General features: G+C 37.6%; 1 long non-coding RNA gene across 1 annotated transcript in view; it reads right to left on the bottom strand.

Moving 5' to 3' along the window:
- The window catches only part of LOC141918630 (uncharacterized), a 39604-nt gene extending 25259 nt beyond the window's left edge, over nt 1–14345 (bottom strand). The window contains exons 1-2 of the long non-coding RNA XR_012621739.1: nt 14257–14345; nt 13991–14059 (exon numbers count right to left, since the gene is read on the bottom strand). This is a non-coding gene — a long non-coding RNA (uncharacterized LOC141918630). The remainder of the gene's footprint in view (nt 1–13990; nt 14060–14256) is intronic.
- Between the last annotated feature and the right edge of the window lie 6530 nt (nt 14346–20875).

Raw genomic sequence — 20875 nt, 5'->3', positions numbered from 1 at the left:
TTTGAAACTGCTTCCAAAACACCTGCATTTGCATACAAAATTAAGGCTTCTTTCAAAGTAACTCGAATGTCCTTGAAAATATTCCTCCTATATGAGTTCTCCAAGCTGTTACAATTCCTTTTTAAAGTTACAGAGCTAATATATTAATTACCTTGAATCCAACTGTTTGGAATGGGGAAAGAAAAATGCTATGGCCACTTCAAAAGACTGAAAAATCTCCTTGCAAGCCTTATATATTGCTAAATGCCCAGTCACTGTTGTAGGCAGTCAGCTGGTAAAAATGGCTTGCCTGGCAGGGACCCCCAGCTCCAAAGCTCTCTAATGTTAAGAGCCCTTATTGCTGAAAGCTAGGTGTTTTTTTTTTCTTCTAGAAACACTTTTTTTTTTCCCCCATCACAAGATGTGATCAAAGATATTCCAAATAAAAAGATATGCAGCAGCTTCTCCCTTTCTTTCACAACATAACATATAGTACTTCCTTTTTGCTAAAAGATGATAAAATGTACATAATACAACATCTTTAGGCTGGGCAAGATGGTCTTTGAATTTAGCATATCCTACAGCTTTCCTGAACTTCAGCAATGTTAGCAACCTCTGTCAAGAGATGGCCAAACTAATTTTTCGGGGGTCAAAGATCATGTTTGAGATGTGCAGATAAATTTATAATAGTCTGTGCACGCTTGACAAACCACTCCTATTAATACCCACTAATCACTCTTTGCTGAATGTAAACAGAAAAACATTGCTACATTTCCAACAGCATTTGAACCAACACTTGGTGCTTGCCAGTATTTTATCCTCCAGACTACACAGAGACCAGTTTTTAAATATGTAAAAGATGCTAAGTGATAAATTAGCCACCAGAGGGAGCATATCCAGCTTCATAAATATAATCCAACCCAACAAAGAAATACACTTGAACATATTTTAATGCAGACAGTGGCAGAGTTCAAAGTATAAAACAGCTTTCACTCTGACCTTTGTATACATAATCTAAGGTGTGGGGGAGAAATCAGCTTTCCTTCTTTTTTTTTTTCCCCTGTAAAAGCAGAAAGATAGTAACGTGATGCAATGTGCTAACACACCTCGTAAAATTTTCAGAAGCAGTGCTACGATGAATGGCGCTCATATATCAAAAAGCTATAAACTAAGCAACTGAGATTGCCGTGGCAACATCTTGGCTCCCCAATTAACATAAATCCTGGGTAAAATTATGACAAATCCCAAAAGGGGAAAAGAGACATGAAAAGGTAGCGAAGAGCATCCTCTTTGCCAAGAGAGATCTTGGGACAGCTGTGCAAAAGAAACAACTGGAGTGATTACTACACATGCCCATCCCACTGGCGAAGCAAGGCAGTTTACTCTCTGCTGAAGGCACCATTGGCTGATGTTTACGACATTACAGCATAAATATTAAATGTTGCAATTACATTTTATGCTGTTTATAATTCTTGTGTATTGCTTTAGTTCTCTGTTCTAATTCTCGTATCTGGAGTCTCACTTTATTTTTACAGACAAGGCTATCAGTTGCATTTTCACAAATGTTTCAGCTATTCAAGTTCTTCTCTAGAAAAGCTCTATACTGAATGGCAATTACGAGTTTATTGTTGTTCTCTCTGCCTTCCAAGAAAACACCATATGTACTAGACAGTAATTCCACAAGGGAATTTTTTGGGTTTGCTGCTATAACTGAGCACAAGCTTGATCTTCTGCTTTCCAGAATTTTTGGTTGCAAGAGGTTACATAAATTCCTTTAATAGCATTAGCAGTTATGCATGCTGCCTGAAGACAGCACGATAGATGTCCTAAAGAACAGAAACCAATGAGGTTAAAAATTCTATAGGAAATTGGAAAATACGTGCACATAAGCTCCAAAGAACATAACAGTGTGGAGCAATATGTATAAAGCTTATTAATACAAGGTTTCTCCAGTCAATGAATAAATTAGAAGGCACAGACCAATATAAGTTAAGTTTCTGTCAAGACCGTCAGGAAGATAGTAAAAACTAATCCCTTACCTGTAATAAAAAGGTGAGCAATAGAGATATAGAGTGTGAAAGCTCCCAGATCAAAGATTTATCCCTGGGAACAGCAATAAAACTAGCTACTGCAATTTAATTATGAAAGGGAAACATCTTGGACAACAAATTTATAGTGAGGTTCCAGCACACAAATTAAGATACAGTACTTTGTATCTTATAGAATTATCCCTACTCACCATAAATCAACAGAAGATTAAGTTCACTCAAGGCCCAGCAAAGCTAAACAGAAAGCTACCACTGCCTTCCTGAGGTTACAAGTCCTTAGCTCAGAAACTTTCCTTTAGATTTAGAGGAAAAGGAACAGCTGCACTTTTTTTTCCTCCTACCATATTCTCAAATAATAAATGAGTGCATACGAGAGAACTGCTGGCCTCTTCCCTTTTCAAAAAGTCAGGTTAAAGAAAATTACTATGACATAAAAAGCAAGGACACCTAAAAAATCTACAAACTGTTGGAAGCTGCATAGGGTGGGGGGTTTCTTTAGAATTTAGAAATAGTGTTTCTTTTTCTGAAGCTTTCACTCTAACCCTTAGGTTTTTATTCACAAATAGCATAATTAAGAAGTGTTGGATTTCAGAATTCTGCATAAAATATTTGGATTCACATTCACTCCTTTTGGACTTCTTCATAGGTGTTCTCAGGGACTGTAAAACATAAAGATGAGTGTGCTGAAGGAAATCTAAGGCTTTCCTGGAAAACTCTTAAGAATGCGAAGGCCTGATGCTGCTCTCTATTGACTTCAAGGAAAAATTCCATTAACTTCCATTGTGACTTTGAAATCAGATCTAAACTGGAGAATAATATATTAGTGCTGATTTTCGCAGCTTAAAGCCAATCAAAAAAAAAAAAATCTATATTTATAAATTAAATCCTACCTAAGAAAAACATTGATGAAAAAGGGATAACAAATCCTAATTTAATAAAGCAGTTATTTATTAACAGGTTCTGATTTTGCAATCTTCCCTTGCATGTAGTGAAACCTGACTAGAGCTTAAGCACTTCATGAAATCTGACTGGATTTGAGCATGTGCTTAAGTAGCATGCTGACACGGGCCTTGGGGATGTCTAAACAGGATTTATTGTGGAACAGTACATTTATTTCGCATCTGCTGAAGAAGGATTTCTGTCTGTCATGGAACACACTGTATTATGACACAGGAGAGGCTTTGGATGGTGTGTCAGTTGCTTTCCCTCCATTCACATCCCTGCTGGATTTACATCTTATTAAGTTTTCATATTAAATAGTTCTCTAATCCAGTTTAAAGTGATATAGTGCAAGAGGACATCGAGCCAGTGACTTAAGCACCCAGTGAGGTGGGGCAAGGAAAGCAGAGAGGCTGTGCAGGACTTAACTGCACCTCAACAGACTCATTTTTAGCTACTTTTCATATTCTGTAATTATCCCTTACACTATCATTCTAATTACCCAGATAGATGTCCTCTGTTGACAAGCACCTATAATCATACAGCTTAATTAAAACATAATTGAAATACCTGTGGTGATAAAAATACCTCTAGGAGGAAAAAAAAAAAAAAGCCTTGAGTATAGAGGAAGCTCATTTTACATTCTCTACTAGACCCTACGTTTGCCTTCTTGCACACTCACGCAGAGCACCAAGACAAACTCTGCTAAGTTAAGCATATGTTTGTACTTGGTCACCACAAGGAATTGGAAGAACACTGCTATTCTCTTATTAGAAAATAGAACCTGGTTCCAAACCTTACTCACATTTTATTTAGTCACATACATTTATGCAAAATCACTCAACAACTGGTGAAACCAAGCAATTCAGAGCAGTCGTATTTTAGAGATGCTTTGCACAAGTTACATACTGATCATCCAGCTGTGGAGAAGCTGACCTAGGGCTGTCCGAAGTATTCAGGCTGACAAACATCTTTACACCATGGCTGGCCTTTCAGAAAACAGGCTATATACTAAGAGCAGTTACCAGCTTTCAGTATAAAATAATAAATATTAAAACTCAGAAGCAACCTTTATATCTTCCTAAAGTGACATCATCTTATCAAGGTAGCTGGGACTACTGCATAAGAAAAGTGGTGTGCCATCTGTGAACACAGGGAGATGATGGTTCCCCTCAGCTCTGGTGAGGGTATATCAGGAGCACTGTGTCCACCACTGTGCTCCCCACATACTGGAGCAAGTCCAGCAAAAGGCCACAAAGATGACTAAGGGACTGGAGCATCTCTCATATGAGGAGAAGCTGAGAGACTTGGAACTGTTCAGCCTGCAGAAGGCTCAAGGGGGAACTTATCAATATGTATTAATGAAGAGGGGAAAGGGATTGAGATGATGGAGGCAGACACATCTCAGTGGTGCCTGGTGACAGGGCAAGGGACAATTGGCACAAATTGCAATACAGGCAATTCCATTTAAACATAAGAAAAACCCCTTCATTGCAAGGGTAGTAGCACACACAGCGTAGCCTCAGCAGTCTCTGTTTTACATGATAGCTAATCAAAGCTAGATGCCTATGCTGCACAGCACCTATCCCTTCAAAACCAGATAACGGTTCCTTTAAACACTACATTGCGCTTTCTTTCCTTGTGACTTTATTTTTTTTTCTGTGTCCAGGTAGGTCTAATTGATGACACTTTCTCAGTAATGTCTCGTTCTGAAAATCCCAGTAGCATTTCAGATAATATAGGAGAACACAGCTGCTATAAGTCATCATTTCTGTCAGTTGATGGTGTTTTCTATGCATCCTGAAGATACATTTTAAAGTTACAGAATACAATCAAAACTTACTATAGATTTGAAAAAAGAGAAAGGTAGAGTTTCCAGAAATTAGTACAGTATACTTTTTATGCAATTTAGCTTGTTTCATTAATTTTCAAACTGCCTTTTACCTCTCCACTATTGTATGCATCTCTTAAACTGAGAGGATCACATGCAATGCCTTTTCTACTCAAATTATTCAAATTGAGGATTGAATTATAAACCCCTTGAAAATTGAGAGTCATTTAATACACTAGCAGGAACATTATAGGTTAAATTTATGAATATGTATCCTTATAATTTGTTTCAGTGCACATGTAGGCATGCACAGATTTTAAGCGCTATTAGGAATTTAAATGAAATATTAATTAGAAAGAAATTACTGAATTTAGCAGCAGAGAGATCTGGACAAGTTTGCTTAAGATTTGTTTCTAAGGCACAAGAGAAAAGGAGACTGATAGTGCCATCTGTTGGCCAATTTAAAATGGACATCATTTAATGGAAGTTTGTGGTCTAAAGTATTATCTGATATGCTTAATGTAACACCAGCAACGTTAACTACCTGAATAGTCTTAGCAGTGAACCACGCTGTACTCAGTTCAGGGTAGTGTGTGCAGAGTACAGTGGGGCCACAACACCCCAACACAGAGCTGGGGAATTGAATATCTGCTCAAACACAAAGAGTTGACCTTAAGAGACTTTTAACGGTGGATTTTTTTTGATTGATACAGCATGTATAATACATCCTGGAAGACAGTTTTTCAGAGTGGGGCTTCATTACTGTTTTAGTGTGGAGCAGAAGGGCACTTGAAGCAAATCCTCCGACCTTCACTGCTAACTGCACATGGGTTCAGACAGTTGAATGGTGCACAACAACTAGATTGCTGGTGGTGATGTGCTCCAGGTGCACACGTAACATGCTCCACTGGTTAACGGGGCAAAAAAAGTGTGAATTAATGAGCAGTCCATACAACCATAAAGTCTTCCAGCATGTTCACAGCTTGTATGGTGCAATAAACTGCTCTCGAACTACTGAGTACTCATATGACATCCCAAAGTAGTACTTATGCTATGTAAAAAGTCAGATGGCACCTAGGTCATTACAGTTGGCCTCTGATGGACCATGGTAGCACATGGAAATGTTTGTGTTTTGGCCATTTGCTTCACACACCACTTCACTGTCTCTCTTCACTCATCCCATTACCTCCTGTGCCCCACCTCTGTTCATTTCCACACACATTATGAATCATGTTGGCTCTTGCAGGAAATAGAGTTTTCTTTTCCTTTGAATAGTTTTGCTGATCAGTTTCTCACAAACACATTTTTGGCCTTTGCTCCCTGCCAAGCAGGTGTTTTCTTTGTAATGAAGTAGCAGGAATTTGGGGTAATGGAATGGGCCATCATGAGGCTGGCAGGGCACATTCACTTTCCAAATAGATGGTTTCAATCTTTGCATGGGAGAAAGGTGTGAAGAGCTTAGCCGGTAAAGGAACATTCACATCCAGCCATCCATTCAGGCTGTTGACACATTGTCATAGACATCATGTCTCACAGACCGGCAGCCACAATCTGATTGCATTTCAGAATGACATACAAGAAAGCCCATTTAATTTGCCATAAGAGCATAAGTCACTGTCTATGCACAGACTCACAAACCCAGTGGGCCAGAAGTTATGTGGCATCTCCAACAACTCTCTGAGCACCCAAATGATGCAAGTGATCCTGTCCCTACTTGAAATGCAGATGCAGAAGGCCCTTTTCAGTCCAAAGACTGAAAAAGGCCTTTAGAGAATTCTCTAATGGCTGTGGCCATTAGAGAATTTTCTTATCTTCCTAAGATACCCATGACCTTGCCTTACTGGTATATCACGGGTTGCAGGACAATCTCACATGGTAGCCCTTGATGCTTACATTATCATAGGTGCTCTGAGCTAGCCATAACACAACTGTGGACAATTTCAGAAAATCCTACACAACTCAGGAAACCATGAGAAGTAAATGTCTAGTCAGCACTTCCCTCACACTATCTGAACACAGTGGACTTGTGGGTGTCTTTGGAGATTTTGATCAGACTTCTCCCACAATACACTTGCCCACCACAAACTGGTTAGCTACTGACCACTGGGAGTGGTGGCTCACAATACTCCATAGGACCAGTCTTTCAAAGACAGAAACAGATTCCTGAAATTGCATCTGATAATGCTGCAGCTCTGGTGCCAGCTCACAGGAGACAGCATTGACTGTGCCCTTCTGCCTTAAAGTTCTGCACACACTGCTGTTTTCCCCACACTCCCAGCACTGAGTATATTGCCCAGGCCCACAGCTTCCTGCCAACTGAGGACACGTCTTGACAAGAACTTCCAGACTGACAGTGTCCATCAGACAACAGGGTATCTAGGATGGAGAGAATGATTTCTTGGGGAGGGGGGCCTTCCCAGAATAGCTGACCAAGCCTCAGAAGGAAGAAACTTTTCTCCAGACAGCACATCTGTTTGTCCAGTGACAAGACTCAGCATCAGAATGTGGTTAGGTAGTAGGCACCATGGTGCCATTTGTAAAGATGCAGGGATAGAACTACAGCAAGAACACAAGGAGGAAGAGAAATAAAACTTGTTTCGCATGGGCATATAATCCACCTGTACATACATACTTACAGGCAAACATAATTTCTCTATAAGTCCTCACATGGGAATTAAAAGATTAAATAGCTAATGAATATGCTGGCAGCAAGTAGAAACAGTAATAGGCTTAGACAGGATGATGGGCAACAGCACTATATGAAGACAGAGTGAGGTTCTTTTAAAGATTTGACGTCAAGGATATCACTTTTGAAATACATTTACATATTTAGATTTACCTTTGGTTTCTGCTCTCTTTTTCCATTCACGGCTAATTTTAGCAGCTAAGCCACTGACCAAGGTGGAAGGCATAGTAGGGAAACGAAACAGACATTAACAGATTATTAATTTCATGTCCACTCACAAAAAAAAAAAAATCAGATTTCTGCTTAAGAACAATAATGTTTCAATGACTATTATCAGGCTTGTCTATATATAATGAAGTCCTTGCAGGGAGAGGGGGAGGGAACCATTCTGTAAAACTTACTCTTCACTGCATGTATTTTTGAGTTGAGAATTAAAACCACTGTTGTATCTCAGGATTATTTACTCCATATACATATGATCTCTTGCACATGAAACTGTCAATGTATTCTATCGTGACAAAAGTATTTATTCCAGACAGTGCAAGAGATTACAGCAGCATGTTATACTCCATAACAGCTTTTGGTCAGATCATCAAAGGACATAAATGATTGTAAAATTATTTGCATAGTTTCACCAAATTCATTTCGCTCTCAATAAGGATCCGACTTTTTAAGTTTGCCATAGCAAAGACATGCTTTATTATTAAACATTTTCTCATTTTTTACCTTTTTTAAATAAGGAGTAGCATAACTCTGTGGGGGTGGGGGTGGTGGGGGGGTGAAGAGCTTTAGGCAATTGACTTTTCCAAAGTGCTTGCAGAGATAATTGGAAAATGTATTGAAAATGCTGCCAATCACCTTAATAGATGCAAAAAACTCATATACTTCCAGAGGGATGGAGATGCTCCTGAGGGACACCAGGAGATCGCTTCACTGTATTTCATAAGAAGTTTCTATTGGAAAGAAATTTCAGGCTACACCATAATTTCATTAAACTCCATTAGACTTCACGTCTGCTCCAAATCATTCTACTCTATGTGCTAATTATTACAGAAGAAACCTTTGTTCTTCCGTTACACAGGAAAACATTAAAACATAAATACAAACCCCCTCTGAATGAAAGCGCTTTAACAATTTTGTAGTGTGAAAACTTCCCTGAGGTGGAGACAAATGACCACAGCAGTCAAAAAAAATCAGTAGTATAAGAGATGCCTGTATTGTTTCAGTATTTCTTACAAATTTTCTCTTAGATTGTGGTGTAAGACTGTTTTAAATCTTTACTCAATATTCATTTTTGCAGTGTCTACAGGACACTTGGTCACCAACTACAGAAATACTTTATCTTTTCTTACTTCTCTGCATATACTGAAACCAGGGATACAAGAGTCAAATGACGTTACAGATACTATCGCAGTATTTTATAGGACTAAGAATCCTGGAAATTTTAAGAGGCATTTTTTTTCCTTTTAAATTTCACTCATACAAAAAATTTTGAATTTTTTTTAAAAAAAAGTCCCTTACACACCTACATAAAATGATGGAGCAATCAATCTTTTGCAGATTCACTGCTTTTGCCACACAGTTTGCTTTCACTTACCATTTGGAATTCACCAGCTGATATATTTGGATTAGTCTTCCCTGGCTAAGTACCAAAGAGAAGGAATAAACATCACAAAGAAACAAACCTTCCACCATTACTGGTATGTTTTCCAAAACAAATATTATAGAAAACAGGGAAGGAAATGGATAACTTGCTGATCATATCCAGCTCAAACAGTAGGAGTTGAATCTGGTAAAATGGCAATGTAGAAACTTGCATAGAATAACCGTTAATTTTCAGAAGAGCAACTGGCTCACTAGGTATGTAGCACAGCCCCAACTTAAAAGATAGTTTTCTCTAAACCCTACTGACAGTTAACCTAAGCTGCATTCATCATTAAAAGCAAGCCATGGCACATATTGCTCTTTATTCAGCTTCTGTAATCCTGTCTCAAGCCTTTGGTGCACATCAAGAAGAGGAGCACATTTATATGCCAGACTGACACGGCGTACAGTAAAACATTGTATCGAGCTGTCATTCTTCATACAAAAAAATGAAACACAAGATTTACTACTGCCACCCTCAGTGAACTGGAAGAGCAACAGCGACAGCGGGTGGTAAACTATTTTGACTTAGCCATTATCTAACAAACTCACATAAAACCATTTTGTACATCTAAATCTTCATTACAATGGTGTTGCTTAAAATTGCAGACCAAAACAGGGCTCTGATATTTGATAGCTGAAAATGCCTGTCCAGAGAAGTTATCAAGGATCAGAGAAGTTACCAATGATCACGCGAAAGTGTGGCAAATAACAGGCTGTGTATTTTCTTTCTGACAACAGCACACAAAATAACTGCAGACTAAAACATTTTTGAGCTCAGACAGAAGCTGCTTGGCTACAGATGAACAAAATGGCAAATGCACACATATATAAAAAGAGACCCATAGAATGTGATCCTGTCTCTCCAATGGCAGTCTGAATGCCATCAGCTTAGTTTAGATTTTAATTAGATTTTACCATAACAAATACCATAGATTGTGCTACAGCATGTGTACATGAGTACTGCTGCCAAGACTGCTAATAAAATATTATGCCTCTTCACAATTTAGATAATCACAAATCTGCCCTTTTCTTTCAGCCAAAACCCATTCTTAATATTCAGAATGATAGGTTGTTTTAGGTTGATGAAATAGTCAAGATAATTGCAGAAACAGCTCGTTTATCTCACAGATAAAAAAAAAGATACAATGACCATCCCTCAACAACAAAATCCTATTTATTATTTCTTAGGATGTTTGCACAAATTCCGGAATGCAGGTTTATGATGCTATTTCTTGACCATGCCATTTTACCCTCTTTCACACAGCGTTTTGAAACATACATGTCAAACACTTTTGTGCTCTACATAGAATATTTATAGAAGAATTTAAGTGCAAGTCATATTTTAATTAATGATGGTAGACTGTAACACCAAGAGCCAAAAACCAGCCCCCACAAAATATCATCTTCTCGAAAAAGTTAATGAGGCTCCTTTATACAAGACACCAGTCTATCTGAGATATTTTTATCCTGGAAAAGATTGCTTAGATTACCTATGGGTTTTTTTTTCCTACATTCAGCTTCCTCATTGTGACAATACACTCTGTAGAGGATATCTGGATAAAATAAGGAATTAATTTGGATGTGTTACCCAGTCATAACACTGGACCTTGTGCCTTTCTTTATGGCAAGGAGAAACTTTATTTTAGATTCATATAACTGCATTAAAATAGTTTTATTTTGCAAATTTTCTGAAGTTCTCATTCTTCAAATGCCATACAGAGCCTTTATAAGGGCAATACTTTCCAGATAATATTGGTTACTTCTATGTCTCTACTTCAAAGTATACATTTTTGTTGTTCTAAATGCTTAAGTGATATACTCTTCTTTCAGATAACTGTTTAAGAAAATTTACATCTAGTTGCAAGCTGTCATATAACTGCTTGATGCAACTTATATCAACATCAAGGATATTTTGTATGATAATGAGAAGGTTTTTTTGGTAATATAATCAGTTGTAAATGGAAAATGACATTAAAATACAAAACACTGATTAACTGGTTAAATTTAAAACTACTTAAGTTTAAAGACCAATATTTGTTCAAATATAAAATGTTTGGTTTATTTTATTGAATGAATATAGCAAAAGAGGAGTTGGGTTTGGCTTGTTGCATTTGGGTTTTTTTAATTCATCATATTAAAACTTTTCTGGAGCCAAGTTAATGTCTCAGGTGAGGTAAAACTCTAAAGATGTTCTTACATCTTTCTGACCTAAAGACAAAAGCAAAGGAACTAGGAAGTTTAAGAGGTGTGACCTTCCCACATGTTTTTGAGCTGAAGCCACCAGTAAAACCATCCTATGACATGTTTGAGTCAAAGAAAATATGACAGTTGGTACTTGAATTGAAGCAATATTGAAAGAAATGGTCTTCCACCTCCTAAGGGATATTGAATCAGAAGAAAATATATTTGCCTGAACATGGACATTTCTGCAATATGACTAATAATTCAGGGACAATCATGAGATGGAGTTTCTAAAAGCACAAGAGATTTATCTGTTTATCAGCATTTTTTACTTTAAGCAAATTGAAGTTCTGTTAAAATTTAAAATGCTAGCACATTGTCCTGGCACAGACCAGACTTCAGGCTGTTTCCTGAAAAAGAGATGTGAATTGACCTTGTTAAAAGGCAAAAAAAAGGGGAATTTAATTTGAATGCAAGCGTGTTAATACTAGTCGGTTGGTTGTTTCAGTATGAGACTCTGAGGAGCTGTTTTTAAGCAACAAAGTTTAAATACTTTCGTTAGGTTTGCAGGCTGTCATTAAGATCACTACCTTTTCCCACTGATGCACTCTATTACCGATAGAAGTGGATTCACTAACACTTAAATGGAAATTCCTTTGCCAACACATAAGCTGATTTAGTTATCCTTAATGTACTCCTAGAGTAGACTACTGCTTGGTTTTATTTTACTGTAGTGAGAGCATTCCTTCAGATACACACTTTTTGCACTAATATGAACAGGAACATTTTAGCATTTGTCAGCTATGCGTTGCCGAGATGATTAATAACTGTTATAACCACACTTGGGGCTGATAGATGTCTACACAGATCTGTTTCTCTTTAGTGGGATAGAAAACACCCGAAGAATTACCCAGTAAAAAGCTTTGAAGCATTGACTGGAAAAAAATAGATGGCTGTGAGCAAGTAAGAATAAGCAGACAAGAATACAATAAAACTCAAATGTCATACAAATAGTTTTTGTGACTATATTTAGCAAGAGAGTGCCAAGAACCCTCCATTTTCTCCTGCAAGAGATTCCCATTATTATCCCAATGTTAACGCCCTTTGGGGGTACTGATAACTGATATGAAAGCCTAGATCCAAAAAGCCAAGTTCAAAAATTGTGAGATTCACTGTTTTTTCAATTAGCTGTGGAACTTCCAGACAAATGAAATCTAGGAGTTTTTTTTCATCTACAGAAGAATTTTTAAAAATATTCACAAAGCAAACCCTCACAATTTTCCAGATGTACTCATTTACAAAGGATTCACCAAATAACCAGAGGACAAGATTCTCTTACAACTTCCACCAATCCAAATTAGGACAACTGAAATTAAACTGAATGACAGCACTGTAACAATGGCATAAATGATAAAAGAGTGTTAATTTTATTGCCTACAGCTGCCAGAAAACTGTAGAGAATACAAGAAAAACAGAATGTGTGAAGGGCCTTGCATAATACTTCATCTTCCCACCAGCCAAGAGTGCAATCCGGGCAGTGCTCTGAGGAGTGAGCTGTGCATCATCTATTATTCCAGCACTTTAGAAGATTCATACATCTTGAAACATGCACTACCTTAGATGCTAGTGATTAAAACAGATAACTGATTTGTCCAGATCTCCGTGGGCATTAAAACATGCATTTATCTAGGAAGGCAAATGACTATTTCAAGCTGGGTGAAGGTAGCACAAGGGTTAACAAAAAGTTTAACAGCCATGTTATATTGGAGCAATCATTGTAATGCCAGTGCTCTGGGCAATGACAATCTGTTAGCTCTTTTCTAAACCCAGTACAAGCATTTGTAATGCAAATGTTAGCTCACTGAATATATAGTATGAATGGGTGTACCAACAGTGCCAGGGAGGGGAAGGATCATGTGGCCCCATCCTCTCTCCACAGCAGATTTGCTCCCTTTAGCTCTTGTTTACATCCCTGGGTTTTCTCTAATGTAGCTTTAAACGTCATTAAGCACAGAGATTGCTGTTCAGGACTGGTTATAGTATTTGTTAGCCTTGTCTCTCCTCCCAGCATATAGCGGATTGATGTATACAGTGAACAGGCTCGATTCCCCCTTTCATGTGATTTTTAATGAGGTTTTGTTGAGTGGCATTGGTGGCACCCTGAGTTTAGCACTCTATAAACAATCTACCTTTTTAGCAAATAGGAACAGGAATAACGACCAAATGTTTTGAAAAATTTATGGCTCTATCTTTTTAGAAATCTGTACACTTGGTAAAGAACTTAGAAAAACTGGGAAACTCAGTCTCCAACTGAGAAAGGTGCAAGGTTAAAGAATGGTATGAAGGAAAATGTTTCCTGCTTGATGTTGCCATTCAGTTAGCTGCACAAAATATACAGATAAATCATATGCATACAGCCTTTTGTGTGCGCATCACCACCCTATAACACTAGCTTACAACCATTTTTTGTTTGGATGCCACCTTAAGAATTTTATCATTTAAGTGCTGAATACCTGCAAAACCAATTTAAGCCCACTGCAGAGCTTATTTTTCTAGCATTTCATGGACCTGCTAGAAACAGGCCTTAAATTTGTTTGCTGAGGGCTCTGTAGAACAAATTGGAAACTTACATAAGAATATCTAGGTTTTTTGTGACAAAATCACTCCAATAACACTTACCATGCAAGTGAATGGAAAGATTTTTTTTTTTTTCCAGTTTCCCATCACGCTTGATTAAAATAAACAAACCTGCCAGGAATGAACGAAGTGAATCTGGTTACTTATCTTGGAAGAAATTAGCTGATAAAAATATATCACAAACAAAGCACATTAGCCACATTGAACAGTTCAAGCAAGATCTGATGGCCAAAACCACAAACGGAAAACTGGATTTTCAACTTATTTTTCCTTTCCTTCAAATACATATGTGAAAACTAGGAACTCACCAAATGTTCAAGGAGACAGCCAAGTTCTGCCAAGGTAGACATCTCTGTCAGAGCAGTAGGTATGAAATGGAATGTCAGGGGGTTTCTTGCATAAGTGCTGAGATACAGTAGAATGCACAGCTTTCTGCCTTTAGATCTACAGATAGAAGACGACAGTGATGACTGATGTGACTTAAAAATTACACTGGAGCACCTGCCATGACGCACAGGCTAGCTGAAGGACACACAAGAAGAAGTTGCTAAATGGTCTGCACTGAGAGTGCAGACTTCCACATAGTTAAAATGCCTACAGAAGACATGCAGGGACGGGTAGAGAATACAGTATAGGCAAGAAAGGCAGAGAACTGCTCTTGCCTAATGCCAATTTTCAGTAGCAAGAGAAATTCTTATGCCAATTTGTGTATTTATTCATAAAGCAGTAGGACCTTGCAATCCCACTGATTTAGTATGGGTTCATTCGACTGAGCACTGTATAAATAAAAAGTAAAACAGCAATGAAAAGTAGATACACTATTTCTACCCCCATGTATTTACTTATTCAATAAATCACTGCTTCTAAACATGAAGACAGAAAGTATGAAAACATATGAATACATTTTCAACAGTATCTAGCACCAGAGCTATTAACAAAATCTGAAGTATTTAATAGTAAAGGCTAAAGTTAAACTGATATTATCTTCTAACACCAACATAATTAAAGCAGCAAAAAGAGCCTGTTTTCTCTTCAAAACAGGAATAAGCAAATATGTACCATTATACCATGGAACCGAACAGCTATTTGTGTTGATACAGTAAATGAACAACTTGAACACAGACAAGTCTTATGTGACTGAAAATCACCTGTTCTCCCAATAGGCTCATGCCCCTAAATGAAGGCGATTATTTTGAAAATCCAACACTTCATGTAAAGAGCGTCAATGATTAAATGAAGCACTGTTTCTCAATTTCTCTCATTTACAATTAATGTCCCACAGAAACCTTCTTGGTTTTGTTCAAATCGACCCCCAAGCACGCAAGTAACTAAGAATCAGTACCCTTCAGCTACCCGGCTATATATCCTGAAAATAAAATGAGAATAGTGAACTGCCATGGGGCGGGGCAGGGCATTTAACTTTGTACTTTATAGAGTAAAAGAGTTGAACTCGTCAAAAACTACCTTAGAGGAAAAGACATTTTACGATTGATAGCATATGGCAACTTACCTTATTGTGTTCCTCAGCGTACAAAACAATTCAATTTTGAATGTAAACAAAGAAAATTATTAACACTTAAAACCAACAAGGTTCATATTTCTTCCTCAAAATAATTGTTGAAAGACATTATCATTATTTGTTAGGGGAAAAAAAAAAGAAGATATGATTCTATTTAGCATATCAATGAAATCAGAAGGGAAGTCCTACTGAAGGACTAACTCTCCTTAATGCCCTTATTCTTCCTTCATTATGCCATCAATGTCCCATGACAACAACATTAATTTGACATGGATGAGTTATGACCCACTGTTTCTTGCAAAACTCTCAAGAAGCCCAAGGCAGGGTTTTCTACTTTGGGTATTGGGGCCAGAAAGACCATACATAAAACCAGTGCAGTAGAAGGAGCAATTAAGCTACAGGTTGTTTTGCTGTAAGCAGTTAACCAGCTGTGCCTAATAAATTATTTGATTATACAACATCTTATAGTTTTGACATCGATTGTAACCATGCATAAAACTAACATTCAGTGACTTTATATTTGCTTCTGTGATTATAACATTAATTCCTCCTGGCACTCATTAGTGCACCCTGGCAATCCAGCACTATTAGTTTTTCCATACAAATGGTCAGCATGCTCACACCACCTCAGAAATACGGACTAATAAAATACAACAATCCTGAGAAGGATGTGGGAAATGATTGCTGTTCCTATTTACTGTTGAGAAACAGACCTGTGCAAGGCCACTCGCACAGAGAGCAGAAGTGAGTAAGAAAGAGAAACTGAGGCACATATACATCACATGTGTGTATATATACAATGGACATACACACATGTAAGCACACATACACACACAAAACACAATTCAGTAGAGGTACCCAAAAAATTCCTGAACTAGAAGCCTGACATATATATATATTTTTTTTATAGATAGAATACCATGCTAATGCACACACTCTGTTTCTGGCACTTGCACTACCTTACTCAGCGGCTCTCCATCATCTCATATGTACTGCTTCATGCTTGGGAGCTGTAGCTATGGACATCCCGTTTCCAAGTCCCACACTGACGCTGTACTACTGTGCCTTCTCACAAAAGAGGAATTTGCTCTGCTAAGACAGACAAATTACAAGGTCTTGCACAAACTTGAATTAAAAAGTCACTGTGAAACAGACTTCACAACCACTGCAAGTCTGAACAGCTGCCCCCCTCGACCACATCCATTTCCTAAAAAAATGCTGGCCCATGAGTCCTCTTCATAGAGGAGAGTCATCTTCTCATGTGACGACAAAGAACCATGAAAGGCTGTAATTTTTCTTCAGCTAAAACTTTCAGTTCTCCAGTGAGGACCTAGAAACTGTCAAGAGGACCATCACACATCACATGTAACAAAGCAGTGAATTAAGCATGTCTCAAAAAAAATTCAGACAGCAATTCATAAACTATTAAATGCAAGATTATGAATAACAAATAGATGAATGTAAATTCAGTTCTCCATGGATAACACACACACAAAAATGCTAATTTTTCAGGCTAAATTATTCACAAATGAGTCAATCAGCCCTATTCCCTCACAGACCACCATTTCCAGAAGCTATTTATAAGTGAGACAAAATTGGTGTGCTTGTATCATCTATTTCTGTACAAGGGGAAAGTGCATGATAATCCTCTTTCTACTCCCTTTATTAAGGCATTCCATGAACATGAATGGCAACAATGAACACAAGAACAGTGAGAGCTAAATTGCAAATTGGTGGATTTGGCTAACATCACAAATTTCAGTAGTTCTGATCAGGCACTTAATAACAAAATACCTCATTTATTAAGCGATGTAGTCAGCAGAACTCCGAACAGAACAACCCATTTCAAAATTCTGCCACCATCATGTTAAATAACTGTTGTACAGGGACTCTTCCTAAAACCAAAATATCTGTAATTCCCAGGAGCATTTACAATTGGAAACGGTTATTGCAAAAAAGGCACATGACACAGAGCTGTTCTTCCCTAACTTCCTAGCCAGCTGTACTTCCCCCAACCACAGGATCCCCTCCTACTTGGAGGGACTTAGCTCTCCTGGGCAGCAGAGAGAAAAACACACCTGAGTTTCATTCCCACAGAGCAAGATTTCAACACGCTACAGTTTGCTGCACACTATACAAACCAGGAAAGCCAGCGGTATCCACCAAGTCTTCCTTCTCAGCAGAATAGCCATATCTCTGATTCATTTTCAAAACTGGAGCAAGTCCTGATAAAAGGACTTTTCTGTTGAAAGAAGGATCAAGCACTTGCCTACAGGTTTAGAAGAACTTTGCTGAACTGGGACATCAAAACCACCTGTGATTCATGCTCTCTCTCTAATGTTGCACCAAGCTCCATAATTGCCACACCTTTGGCAACTATAGCCATATCAGAATCAAGGAGTAAGTTAATGATACTATTTTACAAGCAAACAGTTGCTATGTTAGTCACTTCAACAACTTTTAGAAGTTAAGAAAAAAAGAGCCACCACAGAGACACCTTTTTTTCAGGTACAATTTAAAGGTTAAGCCAGACAAGTCCCCTGAGTAAGGATCTAGTGAGATCCAAAGGCTCATCTTAGGAGACTTGATGCTGTATGAGCAAAGGAGAGGCTGCTCAACATCGCTTCCGTCAGCAACAGCTGAGTCTCCCAGAACACTACCTCATTTACCAATGAAACATCCCAATTAACTTATAAAGGGATTATCCATATGAATTCTCACTGAAATTAATGTGGCCAAATGTCTTTCTTGCCTTTGTGGAATTGAATCCTCATTTACATGTGGCTGAGCTCCCCCCTGCACTCCTTCCTGTAAATGGCACATGCTTTACCCTAGATGTATAAAGTGACGATGGCATTAAAGGGTTAAGAAAGAAATTGTTAAACATGATGTAAAAATATAGTTAGAATTAATTGAAAATAAATGGAATGCATTTTTAACAGTGAAAACAACTTTGGTCTAGTTTTTTCAATACTGATTCACACACAGATAACAAAGAGAACACAGATTCAACTAAAATCAAATGAGATTCAAAATTGCTTCCAGAGTTGGTGCTGAAAACAAAGCATGCACAAGGGTCTACTACGCTGCACTCTTGCAAGGCATAAACAAGGTCTGCAATAAACTGCTTGATGCTGTCTTGCTGGTCATAAAGCTATGAAAAAAGGGGTATGCCATTTTTTATAACACTTTAGGGTCCAATGCAATACAAAATATACCTGGCTTTCTGGCAGTACATGCTTTGGGAGCAGATTCCAGTGACTTTGAGTTTTATATACACTTTTGTGATACAGGAACTGAACATATTTTTAGTTGGATTGGACCATTAGGTAGCTATAGCTATTCTCAATGGACAGTGTAAGCAACCAGCATTCTGAACCCCAGTGAAAATATAAATCATTAACAAAAAGACTAAAATGATTTGATATTTCCAGTATTAAGAAATATTTTTGTATTCCTTTTATACTTAAACATTAACTATTCTAAAAATATTAAAATTATTTTGTCTTCACGTGGATGCAAGAATATCATAACTCCTCTAAATTAATATTTGCTTCTTACCACAGTTATTAAAAGACTGAAAAAAATGTTTTAAAGTATTGCAAAATCATCAGAACTAAAAAAAATTCTTACCTTCTTAAGGGATAAAGAATATCATGCACTTTAATTAGAATAAAATTAATATTGAAGTACTTCCACTTTACCAAACTTTAAAAAAAAAATCCCTTCCATAAAAAATAATTACAAAAATGCTAAAAAATCTAATAAATAATTGCATTATTTATTAAATGCAATTAAGGATCATAGAATTGTCTAGGTTGGAAAAGACCTTGAAGATCATCCAGTCCAACCATTAACCTAACATTGACAGTTCCCACTACACCAGATCCCTAAGCTCTATGTCGAAAGGATGCACTCTTTCATTTTTATAAGGCCCTGTCCTTGGTTTCCTTATTCTCTATTCTGTTTCTAAAGACTCTCATTCATTAGTACAAAACCTCCACTATCCCACTTATCAGAATAACTTATAGCTCTCCTTCTTTACTCCAGACTTATTTTTGAAGAACCTGAATGGAAATACCAGTCTCTTTGCCTACCATTACCTTACAGATACTCAGCTCCACAGGGCAGTGCTTCCAACCTTCTCCCTTTCCTAATCAACTCAATCACCACCACCTTCACCTCCATTATTTAGGGTGGTCAGCTGAGCATCATCTCCAGAGCCACATTGTTTTAGCTGTATAAAAATCTTATCAGTCCCTCTTGCAGAGCAGTTCTGCTAGATTAGCCTTCCTAACTGAGGCACAAAGCTGGGGGTTTAGTCCAAATACTCATTACTGTGCAGCAATATGAGTACAACACCTTTCATCATGTCCCTGATGAATCCAACCCAGCTCCTTCAAAATGTTTTGCAAAAAGCCATCTTCTTTGATCATTGCTTTGATTACGCTGCTATTTTTGTTGCACCCTTTGATGTGGTTCCTCTGGTTATTCACCACAAGGCCTTCCTTGGCCTATCCCGATCTCCGTACCTCCTCCATACCACCACACATTCACAGTCCACACTGACTCCTTCCTTCAGTTCTCACTATCTCTAGCTTTTAGCAACCTGTTATTAATTTTGCTTCTGACAAATATCTTTTTGTCTTCTCCTTACCTACTCATCACTGTTGGAAGGACTTCTTCACAAACTGGCACAAAGGTCTTTTTTCAAATGTTTAACATCTTTTTACCTTGACACCCATGCACAGACAGCATGTGAGGCTACATAAGGAAACTTCTGGTTTCTTTGTGTTGTCCAGTCTGCTGACATCCACGTATTATTTCTTACTATATTGGGACAACAGGTTCTCTGGGGGGTAGAGTGCCTTTTTTTTTTTTTTTTTCCCCATTTATAGTATTCCTAACACAAAGCAGCCATGTTCCTAGATAATGTAAACCAAATAATGAACAGTAATAACCTTAAACTGAATTTCCTAGGTTAGTAATGCATTACTTTAGAACAACTACTTGTAGTGCCTTTTACTTGAAAAAAAATGTACACGTTCTCAAATCTGAACCTGTTTAACACAGATCTTAATGTGTTACATCTTGATGTGTAGTGAATTCCAGCTAAGTTAAATATAACAACTTTATCATTAACACGGCATTTTGCCTGGGCAACATACACTAAATTTTATCTAAGATATACACAGGAAGTACAAACAATAAGAACATTACCAAAAAGGTCTTTTCTTTAGGATCAACGGATTTGCGTTACAGGCAAATTATTTCAAAACAAGTTACAGAGGCAATATTCAACCAAAATGACTACTATCAGCCATAAACATACAGGACCCTCTAACTACCCAGGGTAATAAGTCTTGTATATTATTGCTGGGAATTCCTTCAAAGCCCAAATCATTTTT

The sequence above is a fragment of the Strix aluco genome, chromosome 2 (assembly GCF_031877795.1).
Source record: "Strix aluco isolate bStrAlu1 chromosome 2, bStrAlu1.hap1, whole genome shotgun sequence".
Classification (NCBI taxonomy): Eukaryota; Metazoa; Chordata; class Aves; order Strigiformes; family Strigidae; genus Strix; species Strix aluco.
The sequence above is the reverse complement of the archived record's forward strand: the minus strand, read 5'-3'. Positions and strand labels throughout refer to the sequence as shown.